Source organism: Chenopodium album, chromosome 13 (assembly GCF_948465745.1).
Source record: "Chenopodium album chromosome 13, dcCheAlbu1.1, whole genome shotgun sequence".
Lineage (NCBI taxonomy): Eukaryota > Viridiplantae > Streptophyta > Magnoliopsida > Caryophyllales > Amaranthaceae > Chenopodium > Chenopodium album.
Genome location: NC_137846.1, coordinates 14573469 through 14584125, shown reverse-complemented (window position 1 = coordinate 14584125; position 10657 = coordinate 14573469). Strand labels below are relative to the sequence as shown.

At 41.6% G+C, this 10657-nt stretch overlaps 1 long non-coding RNA gene across 1 annotated transcript; it reads left to right on the top strand.

The window, feature by feature from the left end:
- Positions 1–2425: 2425 nt before the first annotated feature.
- On the top strand, positions 2426–2878 carry LOC145577112 (uncharacterized). Its single transcript, XR_014098601.1, has 3 exons — positions 2426–2486; positions 2560–2697; positions 2774–2878. It is a non-coding gene; the product is annotated as an uncharacterized LOC145577112 (long non-coding RNA).
- Positions 2879–10657: the final 7779 nt, after the last annotated feature.

Here is a 10657-nt window from a genome sequence, read left to right as displayed (position 1 = left end):
GGTGCCTTGAACCATTACTTCGGTGCCTTGAATCATTACTTCGGTGCTTTGAACCATTATCTCGGTGCCTTATTATGAGCCAATACTTAGGCGCTTTAAGCTAAAGTGAGACGATCTTTCATCAAGTCGATCACTCAGTGCATTTTGATCAAGCTGACTAAATCATGTCAATTTGCTTAAAGGGGCTAACTGGCGTACCAAGGAACCCAAATTACTAAAATGGACCCATAAAACCATAAGGAAGAGCCCAGCACTCTGTCGCCGCTCCTGCGCTGACCAGAAACACCTGTCGCGAGCTTCTGCATCTGTCGCCGCGCGACAGAGTCTGCCGCCTCGCGACAATTCTGTCGTTTGGCGACAGAATCGGGGTTTTAAACCCGTCTTCTTCCTCTTTCTCATTTCGCTGCTCTGCTTCACAAACTTCGCGAAAAACTTCAAATTGCTCGTTCTTGCTCATTTCTCAACCAAATTCGCTCAAACTTGTTGCAAATCGAAGCTTTTCTCATCTATTTTCCTGATCTATGTAAGTTTTGCTCAAACTCTACTCGGTTTTTGACGAATTACACGTTCTAATTCGCGAATTTTCGAAAAATTCGAAACTTATTTTGCTTAATTTGCTTTGCTCGTGAATTTTATGCCTTGAATTTGTTTAATTATGCTTGTATATTACTTTGGGAGTATTTTGAGACTTGTTTGACTCGATTTGGTGAAGAAATAAGCAATTCACCATTGTAGGACCTCTTAAGGTCGTGAAGAACAATGTGAGTCGTTCTTTGCATTTTGACTGCTTTTACTTGTACAATTTGTCACAATATTCATCATATGTTTGCAAGAAATTGTTTATTTGCTCAAAGAACACACTTCCATGCTTGTTTGAAATTTTGCTCTGTTTTAGTACTACGTACTCTGTTTTTTTTTTTTTGAACATAGTATCATGCGGCTTAGGCGAACTTTAGATACTGTAGAGCCTTAAACTTAATTACTTTTACATACTTTAGCATGGCTAGACGACGTGGTTCCGGTTCTCGGTCGAGGGACACACATCGAGAGGACGAGCCCACCAGCGAGGGCGAGGACGTGCCTTCTACTTCCGGGCTGGATGTCATGCCTGATTGGGACGAGCGCACTCTATTTCACGCGCCAGTTCATCATCTGTCAGAGAGAATCTGACGAGGTCTAGCGAGTGGGAGGACCCGTAGCCATGGCTCCGGTAACTCCACCATCATCTCCCTGTACGACAACTTTATCTGCCGCGATGAGGGACTTCGTCGTCTTTGGGAGTCATGTGGATTGATTTCTCTGCTGCAGGCCACTCGGGCCATGTTTTCATACGATGGGGGTAACCTCGTCGTCCGAGCTTTGGTGGAGTTCTTTTGGGACACCACTAACACTTTTCACTTTCCCTGGGGTGAGATGACAGTCACTCCAGCTGACTTTAGTCTCATTACGGGGCTAGAGTTCTAGTCTAATCCTCTACCGTTCGATGCTGGCGTTACTGTTTACTCGCCGGAGGTTTTGGAGTTATTGGGGCCGATCGTTATTCGGGCCCAGGCTGAGGCTCAGTCGGGACAGCTGAGTTCCCGATGTATCCGTCGCGGCACGCTGGCTGCGGCTTTCGAGGATGATGCGACTACCCGAGAGCAGCGGGTGCGCATCTTTGTGCTGATTCTGCTATCAGGGATATTTTCCCCTGATCGAGGTAGTAGGGTACTTCTATACTACCTGTCCGTCGTTCGCGACCTCTAGTTGGTCGGGACATATGACTGGGCCAGCATGGCCTATGCTGATTTTTTACTGGTCTTGCGGCGCTCCTGTCGTCACAAGGCCTTGTCTGGAGAGATAGCCCTTTCCAGTTTCTGGAAGGTCGTAGAGGTATATCTCCTTTTCCCTATTTAGATTTTAACTCTAGGTCTAGAAGCACCATTTTTTACTGATTCTCACTTTCCGTATAGATTTGGTTCTACGAGTACTTCCCTTCTCTTGCGCCTGCGAGGCCTTCTCCTCGCGTGCTCCCCATTGCTGCTAGTTGGGGAGGCCGCAGAGGTCCGCCGGAGGTATTACGCCTTCGAGAGATGATCCTCACGGTAGGTTTTTCTTTAAATTCTTACTTTCTCTTTTATCACCTTTTAGCGTAAATATCTTACTTAGTGATGTTTCAGGAGCCTAGCCCGGTATATCGACCTTGGGCTGCTTTTCCTATCCCTGCGCTGGCGGCGCAGTATACAGCTGAGCGTCGTTACTTCCTGGGGACATATGGTGCGGTGGTCTACCTAGGGGAGAGGGTGGCCATTCAACACTCCTCGGATACTTTCGTTGTTCCTGCTCCTCCACCTCGGCATATGTTCCACGATGCCTTGCAGCGGGATCGTGCTGGTGGGCCTTCGCGAGGTACTCCCTGGAGGTCACACGTTCTCCTTGAGCAAAGCTATGAGGAGGACCTGCTACCGTTGCTAGCGCCGGCTCCTGTCCCTTCAGAGGAGGCAGCGGTATGCTTTTATTTGTTTAGTTTATCTTTCTTAGGTAGCCCCCAAGTATCTTTCTAACTTTTACTTTTAGCAGGCTGGTCCTAGGGAGTTCATCCCTCCGAGGATGTCTATACGCTACCAGGGTACGTATGGACCGATCGAGGAGCTTATTCCGCCAGCTCCAGCGGGAGAGCAGTTTGTGGAGCGGTCTATTCCTCGTCACCAGACTCGAGTAAGTAGTTTTTCTTGTTATATACCATCCTTATGTTGGGCTTTATAATTGTTATTGACTTTGGCTATTTTGGCAGTTCTCTCGTGAGGTGGTGACGGCTATGGCCAGGTGCATTGACGCCTTTCGCAGCCAGCTTGTGAGGTTGCGGAACCGTGCTACCTGTCGTAGCAACGACGCTGAGGAGGTATTACTTTTACTTTTACTACCTTTGGCTTTATTTTCGCTGCATCTGCTAACCTTGATTTACTTTTGCAGGGGCAGCCTATTCCTTCTCCACGCACTCGATCGAGGCCTGAGCCTAGGAGGGAGACTACTAGGTCCGACTCGAGGCGTCGCCGGACTACTTCTGGTGGTCGAGGTGGTCGTTCTGAGGCCGCCGCTGTAGAGGATTCGGCGTCATCACCTGAGGACACTCCGACCGGGCCGACCGTTCGAGGTGGGATGGGTGGTGGGACATACGAGTTCGGCTCGTCGTCGCAGCAGCCTTTGCAGCCCCAGCCTCTTTCTGTCGGGTTTCAGGGTGAGGTTAGATGGCCTGGTCCTGAGCTGTAGTTCGCGCCGCCTAGTGGTTCAGGGGGCGATGATGGACATACTCCACGGAGTAGGACATTTTTCGATACATTCGGCATCCCTCGCGACTTGCGACCTCCAGCGCCATAGTTGTACCTGTGTTTGTTTTATGTTTGACTTTTGTAGGACTTTGTCTATTGTATTTATATGACTTATGTACCAGACACTTGTATATATATATGCATTTTATTATTTATTAACATTTTATTTGCCTGATTTATTATTGTATGACAAATGTGTCGTGCATGTGAGTATGTGAGAAAGTGTAATTTTTGCGCAAAATTTTTCCGTCATTTTTAATATTAATGGAGGGTACCGACTCTCTCCCCCAAAAAAAGAAAGAAGAAAATGAAGGAAAGTGTAAAAATAAATTTTAATGTAATAATAATAATAATAATAATAATAATAATAATAATAATAATAATAATAATAAGAGTAATAATAATAATAATAAGAGTAAAAATAATAATAAAAATAAAAAATAAAAATAATAAAAAAACATAATATTTAGGGTATGAGAAGAGGAATAGAACAATAAACCAAGTCAAAGTCGAAACCAAATACGTAAAAACACGGTTTCCTACGCGCAATAGGTGACGCTGCAAAGGAAACAACTGGCGCCGCGTAATCCATCCTGTCGCCACGCGACAATTTTGTCGCCTGGCGACAGACGCGCTTTCCTGTTTCCTACAGGAATTGAAGTCTGTCGTGCAGAAAAAGTTATAAATAGCCCCCGAATCATCCGTTTACTGCATAATTTAACCAGCTTATTAAATAGTTAATTAACTAGTAATCATGCCTTTAGCTAAAAGAACCTTTTGTGGGTACAAAGATGAATGGTGTCGTCACTTGACTGCTAAAGATAAAAAAGCATTAGATCTTTCTCATATGGGGGGTATGTTTGGAGTCAAGGGGGTGAACCTTGATATTGACTTTATTTATTCTGCCGTAGACTATTGGAATATTGATACTCATTGTTTTAGATTTTTTCATGATGAAATATGTCCTTTACCGGAAGAGTTTGGGGCCATCATAGGTTATTATTCCACAGACCTTGCGGTAATGCCTAGAATCAATGAATATTACTATAAAGATTTCGAACACTTTTTTTATTTGAGAGGGACGGCTTTGAAACACATAGTGCATGGTAACATAGTTAATTTGACAGAATTTGCACATTATTTTTATGATAATCCCAATCCCGATTTCCGTGTCTATAAAAGAAGGGCTTTCCTTTATTGTTTATTTAACCAATTGCTCTTAGTGAGTGGCAAAGATAATGAAGGGCAATCGATAATTATATCTGTTATAGAACAAGTTGAATCTGGGAGAAATCCAATGCCATTAATTGTTGGAGAGACTATGCTGTGGTTAGATGCACTAAGAAAGGATTCAAGGGCACCTTTAAGAGGTTCTCCAATTTTATTACAGGTATAAAATAATATTATTATTAATTTATCAAGAACTAAAGAATATCATTTTTACACTGTAATGTTAATTTAAATACATGTTTGCAGATATGGCTTATGGAGAGGTTGAAGCTTATTAATCCTCCCGATAATATCCACACATATGTTCCAAATTGCATAGTCCTCCGAAAGAAACGATTTTTGAAAATCGATCGCCATGAGTGGAGCAAGGTGTTCGCTGCCGGTGACTTTACCATAAACTAGATTGTTCCTTGGTGGAAGATTGAGGCAATGATTGGTTGTAGTAACCAAGCATATTTTCGTCTCCCGAGCTTGTCGAGACTAACCTTTTACTTTCCTTGTAGAGTCATGAGACAATATGGTCTCGCACAAACCATCCCTACAGGAGATCTTCGCCGTCCTTATGAATTTCCTGTGTCACAAGAGATTGAGCGTTTTGATGGATACTGGAGTGGTAGACCCTTATGGGAGGTGATTACCCATAAGGAACCACCTTGCTTGTCAAATAAAGTGAAGCAATGGCTTGATGGAAGATTCCAAAAACCTCAAGTTACAATTGAAAGGACCAATGTGAAGTATCGTCTAGGTGACAAGAAGATCCCTGCTAAGGAACGCCTAGGGGAAAGAATTGAGTTCAAGACTCCTATTATGCCTAGAAAGAAGAGTGCCAAGAAGAATCAAGGAAAAAGAAAAGTCGACTCTACTAAGAAGGAAGCTTGGGTAGAGAAGAAACATGGAGTCCTAGCGGAAGGAGAAACTATCTATACTAAAATAGAGTGTAGATCTTCTAACGGTTGTCTCCTAGCGAAGGTTATGGATCAAGAGGAAGAGAATGAAGACACAAATTGGAAAAGAATGAAGAAGGAGAAGAAAGATTAAAACATTGCTTTTCTTTTGATTTATTAGACAAAGTTAATTTGTTTTAGTTAATTTTTCAGCTTTTATTTTATCAATAATTTCCTTTCTTTATTAATCAATAAAATTTCAGCTTTTATTTTAATTAACTTTTAATTAGAGCAATGAAAACAATTTTAACATTTATTTTTCGGAGATTTAAATTCGAGTACGAAAGTCGAATAAATTTCCAGAACATGCGAAACTGGTCTAGACACTCGCAGAAGACTGGCGCTGCTATCTGATGCACTGTCGCTGACGATTGGGCTCTGTCGCCTGGCGACAAAATTGTCGTCTGGCGACAGAGACTATTGTCTGGCGCCAGTTTTGAAATTTTGCGGACGTGCATTTTTTACTTCGGGGATACAGAATATGAAGAGATTAAAGCGGCCGCACCCTGTCTGGGTTGCCTACGTATCCTTTGCTTAAGGAATCAGGCCAAACATAGCTCTCTTGAGTATTTTACTCAAGTACTTATGGGTAGTATTTCTTAAGTTGGTCAAGGTTTGTCATGTTTGAAAATTCATTGCCATCCATATCAGTTAATTTAGCCGCGCCTCCTGACAGGATTGTTTTGACAATATATGGTCCAGACCAATTAGGCCGGAATTTGCCTCTCGGATCTAAAACATTTTTCCTTAATGCTTTTAATACCAAATCCCCAATCTTGATATTTCTGGTTTTGACCTTTTTGTTGAAATGTCTAGCCATGCGGGTTTGATAACATTGAGTATGATGTAGAGCTTCTAATCGTTTTTCATCGAGTAGGATTAGTTCTTCATATCGTGCTCTAGTCCACTCAACTTCATCGAGTTTACTTTCTAACGCAATGCGTAAAGAAGGTATTTCTAACTCTACAGGTTGTACGGCATCCATTCCATATACCAAGTTGAATGGCGTATTTCCTGTTGATGTTCGGATTGACGTGCGATAACCCCACAATGCGAAGTGAAGTTTGTCAGGCCAATCTTTATAATTTTCAGTCGTTTTCTCAATGATCGTTTTCAAATTCTTATTAGCGGCCTCAACTGCTCCATTTGCTTGAGGTCTATACGGGGAAGAATGGTGATGTTGAATACCATACTTTTGTAGCAATTCTTCACATTCTGCTTAAAAGTGAGTTCCATTGTCACTTATCATTTCATGTGGGACTCCGTATCGACAAATTATGTTTCTTTCGATAAAGAGTGCTACATGCTTGGCGGTGAGTTTAGCATATGATTGTGCTTCCACCCACTTTGTGAAGTAATCTATTGCAACCAAGATGTATTCATGGCCTCCTGTTCCAGGAGGTGTAATCTTTCCAATTATATCTATTCCCCATGTAGAGAAAGGCCATGGTGAAGTGTAGGTGTAGAGGAGAGATGGTGGGATATGTTGCAAATTTGCATAAATTTGACATTTTGGGCATCTTTTTACATATTGATGACAATCTTTATTCATGGTAGTCTAGTAATATCCTTCTCGCATTATCTTTTGGACTAGCATTTTGCCGTTAACATGTGTTCCGCATATACCTTCATGGATTAATCTCATAGCCCTTTGAGCATCTTTTTTGTCTACACATAATAGAGCTCGTCCCTTAGGTACCCTTTTGTGTAGTTCATTTCCTATGAGTACAAACTGGGAAGCTAAGAGTCTTAATGCTCTTTTCGCTCTTTTGTCAGCATGTGGAGGATATTCTCCTTTGGTGACATAATTCAATATATCTACGAACCATGGTTCCTCCTCTGGTTCTTCTTCTTGAATTACTTTGTCGTCTTCTATGGCCTGAATGTATGCTGGCTTATGCCTTTTTTCTATGGTTAAAGGCATTTGCTCAATTTCTTTAGGTATTTTGACCATTGAGGCTAGCCTCGTCAAGGCGTCGGCGAATTGGTTTTCCTCTCTAGGTAGGTAAGTGTATTCCACTTTTTCCAATTGATCGGTGAGGGTTTCCAGATATGTTTGGTAAGGAGCTAAACTTTCACTCCTAACCTTCCATCTTTTGGAGATTTGATTAATAATTAGGGATGAATCTCCGAATATCCGGAGTTTCTTTACACCTAAGGCTAAAGCAGTTTCGAGGCCTACCACGCATGCTTCATATTCAGCTGCGTTGTTGGTGACATCGAAATCTAATTTGATGGATATAGGGACATGTTCTTCCTTAGGTGATACTAATAAGACTCCTACGCCGCACCCCTTTTGGTTTGAGGCTCCATCAAAATATAGAGTCCATGTATCATCCTCTGTCATCATTAAATTTTCGTCTGGGAATTCATTCTCTTCTAAGGGTGTTGAATCTTCTATTGGGAAATCTGCTAGAAAATCCGAGACCACTGATCCTTTAATTGCTTTTTGAGGCATAAATCTTATGTCGAATTGGGCCAAGTTTACTATCCATCTTGAGATTCGTCCATTAAGTGTAGATCTTTCGAATAGGTATTTTAGGGGATCCATTCGTGAGACTACGTAAATGGTATGCACGAGCATGTAATGTCTCAATTTAGTTGTGGCCCACACCAACGCGAGGCACAGCTTTTCCAATGGGGTGTAGCGTGTTTCATATTCGAGAATTTTTTTTACTTAAGTAGTAAATAGCATTTTCTTTGCTTTCTACCTCTTGTGCGAGCATAGCTCCCATTGTTTCTTTTGTGACGGTTAAGTATAGTCTTAAGGGTATTCCGGGGAGTGCTGGGGCTAATACGGGAGGATTCGCAAGATAGGCTTTGATCTTCTCAAAGGCTTTTTGACACTCGTCGTCCCATATGATTGGTACATTTTTCTTAAGCTTTTTGAATATTGGTTCGCATATCGTGGTTAACTTGGATATGAACCTACTTATGTATTGCAACCGGCCAATAAATCCTCGAATTTGCTTTTCGGTTTTGGGCGGTGGCATGGACATGATTGCTTTAATTTTGGTGGGATCTATCTCTATTCCTCTAGAGCTTATGACATAACCCAAGAGTTTCCCTGAGGTAACTCCAAAAGCACATTTAGAGGGGTTTAACCTCATGTTGTATTTTCTTAGTCTTTCAAAGAATTTCTTTAAGGCTGTTGGATGTCCTTGGCGGTCTTTTGACTTTACAATCATGTCATCCACAAAGACCTCCACTTCTTTATGCATCATATCATGAAGTAAGGCAGTTGCTGCTCGTTGGTAAGTAGCACCCGCGTTTTTTAACCCGAATGGCATTACCGTATAGCAATAAGTACCCCAAGGTGTTATAAACGTTGTTTTCTCCATATCTTCTTCGGCCATGAGGATTTGATTGTATCCTGCGTATCCATCCATAAATGAGAGAAGTGCATGGTTTGCTGTGTTATCTACCAAAATATCGATGTGTGGCAAAGGGAAGTCGTCCTTTGGACTTGCCTTATTTAAATCTCGATAGTTGACACACATTCGAACTCTACCATCTTTTTTCGGAACCGGGACAACATTGGCGACCCATTCGGGGTATTTGGATACCCGGATGAAACCTGCAGTTATTTGTTTTTGTACTTCTTCTTTTATTTTAAGGGCCACGTCGGGTTTCATTCGACGTAACTTTTGTTTTACAGGTTTCATTCCTGGAATTAATGGTATAGTGTGTTGAGCTATTTCTTTATTAATGCCGGGCATATCTTCGTATGACCAAGCAAATACATCGATAAATTCTTTAAGTAGATTAATTAAATCGGTTCTTTCTTCTTTGTTTAGCGTCAGTCCGATTTTAACTTCTCTTTTAATGGTTGAATCTTTTGAGATATCAACTGTTTCTGTATTCTCAATTATTGGTGTCTTATTTTCAAGTGTTTCCATTGCTTTAATTATTTCTTTGTCATTTTCATCATTAGTTAAGCAATGCTCGTCATCTTTAGATAAAGAAAAACAAGAGGAATAAGGGGAAGAAGACATATTATTAAACTCAGAAATCATTACATCAAATAAAGAGATGTCCGTGGGGACTTGATTGCTAACTATCCTAGGAGTAGAAAGAGAAGGTGAGGATGCTACAACTAAAGACTTAGAAGACTCGACGAGGGAAGACTCTAACTCAGACTCTGACTCAGACGACTCTTCGAATATTGGTCCTTGCCCTGTAGTTATTGAAATCTTCTTTCCATTTATAGTAACTATCTTCACTGTCTTACGCCATCCACGCTCTTGATCTTCTATTGGAGTGATAAGTTCGGAGGGATCGAAATTTTCGCTTTGGAGAACTGCTTGGATGAGTGAAGAATCATCTTCCGCATATCTTGATTCGTTCTTTTCCCTTCCAAAGAGGAGTCCCATGACATTAAAGTCGAAACAAGGGGGTGCTTTGTCCTTATGTGTTGGGGCTGGGATCTCGTCTAGGAAACAACAATCCAAAAAGATTTCGAATCCAGGCTGCCTTATACCATTTACAACAAAAGGTTCAGGAAATTCGTGACAAGGGTAATCCTCTCCTTCTCTTATAAATTGCCCGTTTAAAGTGAGAGGATATTGATCCATGGGTATTTCCTTTTTTTGTATACGGGCATTTCTTCGTGCTTTTGATTTTTCCCGGGCTCGTTTAAGATCTTCGAGGGTTGGTTCAAAACCAAGTCCGAAAGTATCCAATTTAGGGAGGCCAGGTAAGCCCATGTGTTTAGCTACTTCTTTCTTCTTTCCTAGAGTCATTCCAGGAAAGTGTCCTTGTTTTCTTAGGATAGCATTTGTTATCATGTTTGAGTGGAGGTCATAATGAAGAGGGGTCCTTTCATCTTCCTCTATTAAGGAGACCTCTTCGCTAAAGCCCCACAAATCTTCATCGTTTTCGTCGTGTTCCACATTAATTAGTGGATTTTCTACTGTTTTAATCCTCATAGATGAAGCATCAATGGTTATTGGAACGCCTCCAACTATAGCCTTTACTTGTTGATGGAGAGACGAAGGGACGGCCTTTAAATCATGAAGCCAAGGGCGTCCTAATAGCAAGTTAAAAGATGCCTTGATATCTACTACTTGAAATGTAGTAGTATGTTCAATTGCGCCTGCAGTTACATTCATAGTGATCGTCCCTAATGCTTGACGACGTGAATTATCATAGGCTCTTATTCCTTGGGTTGACGGG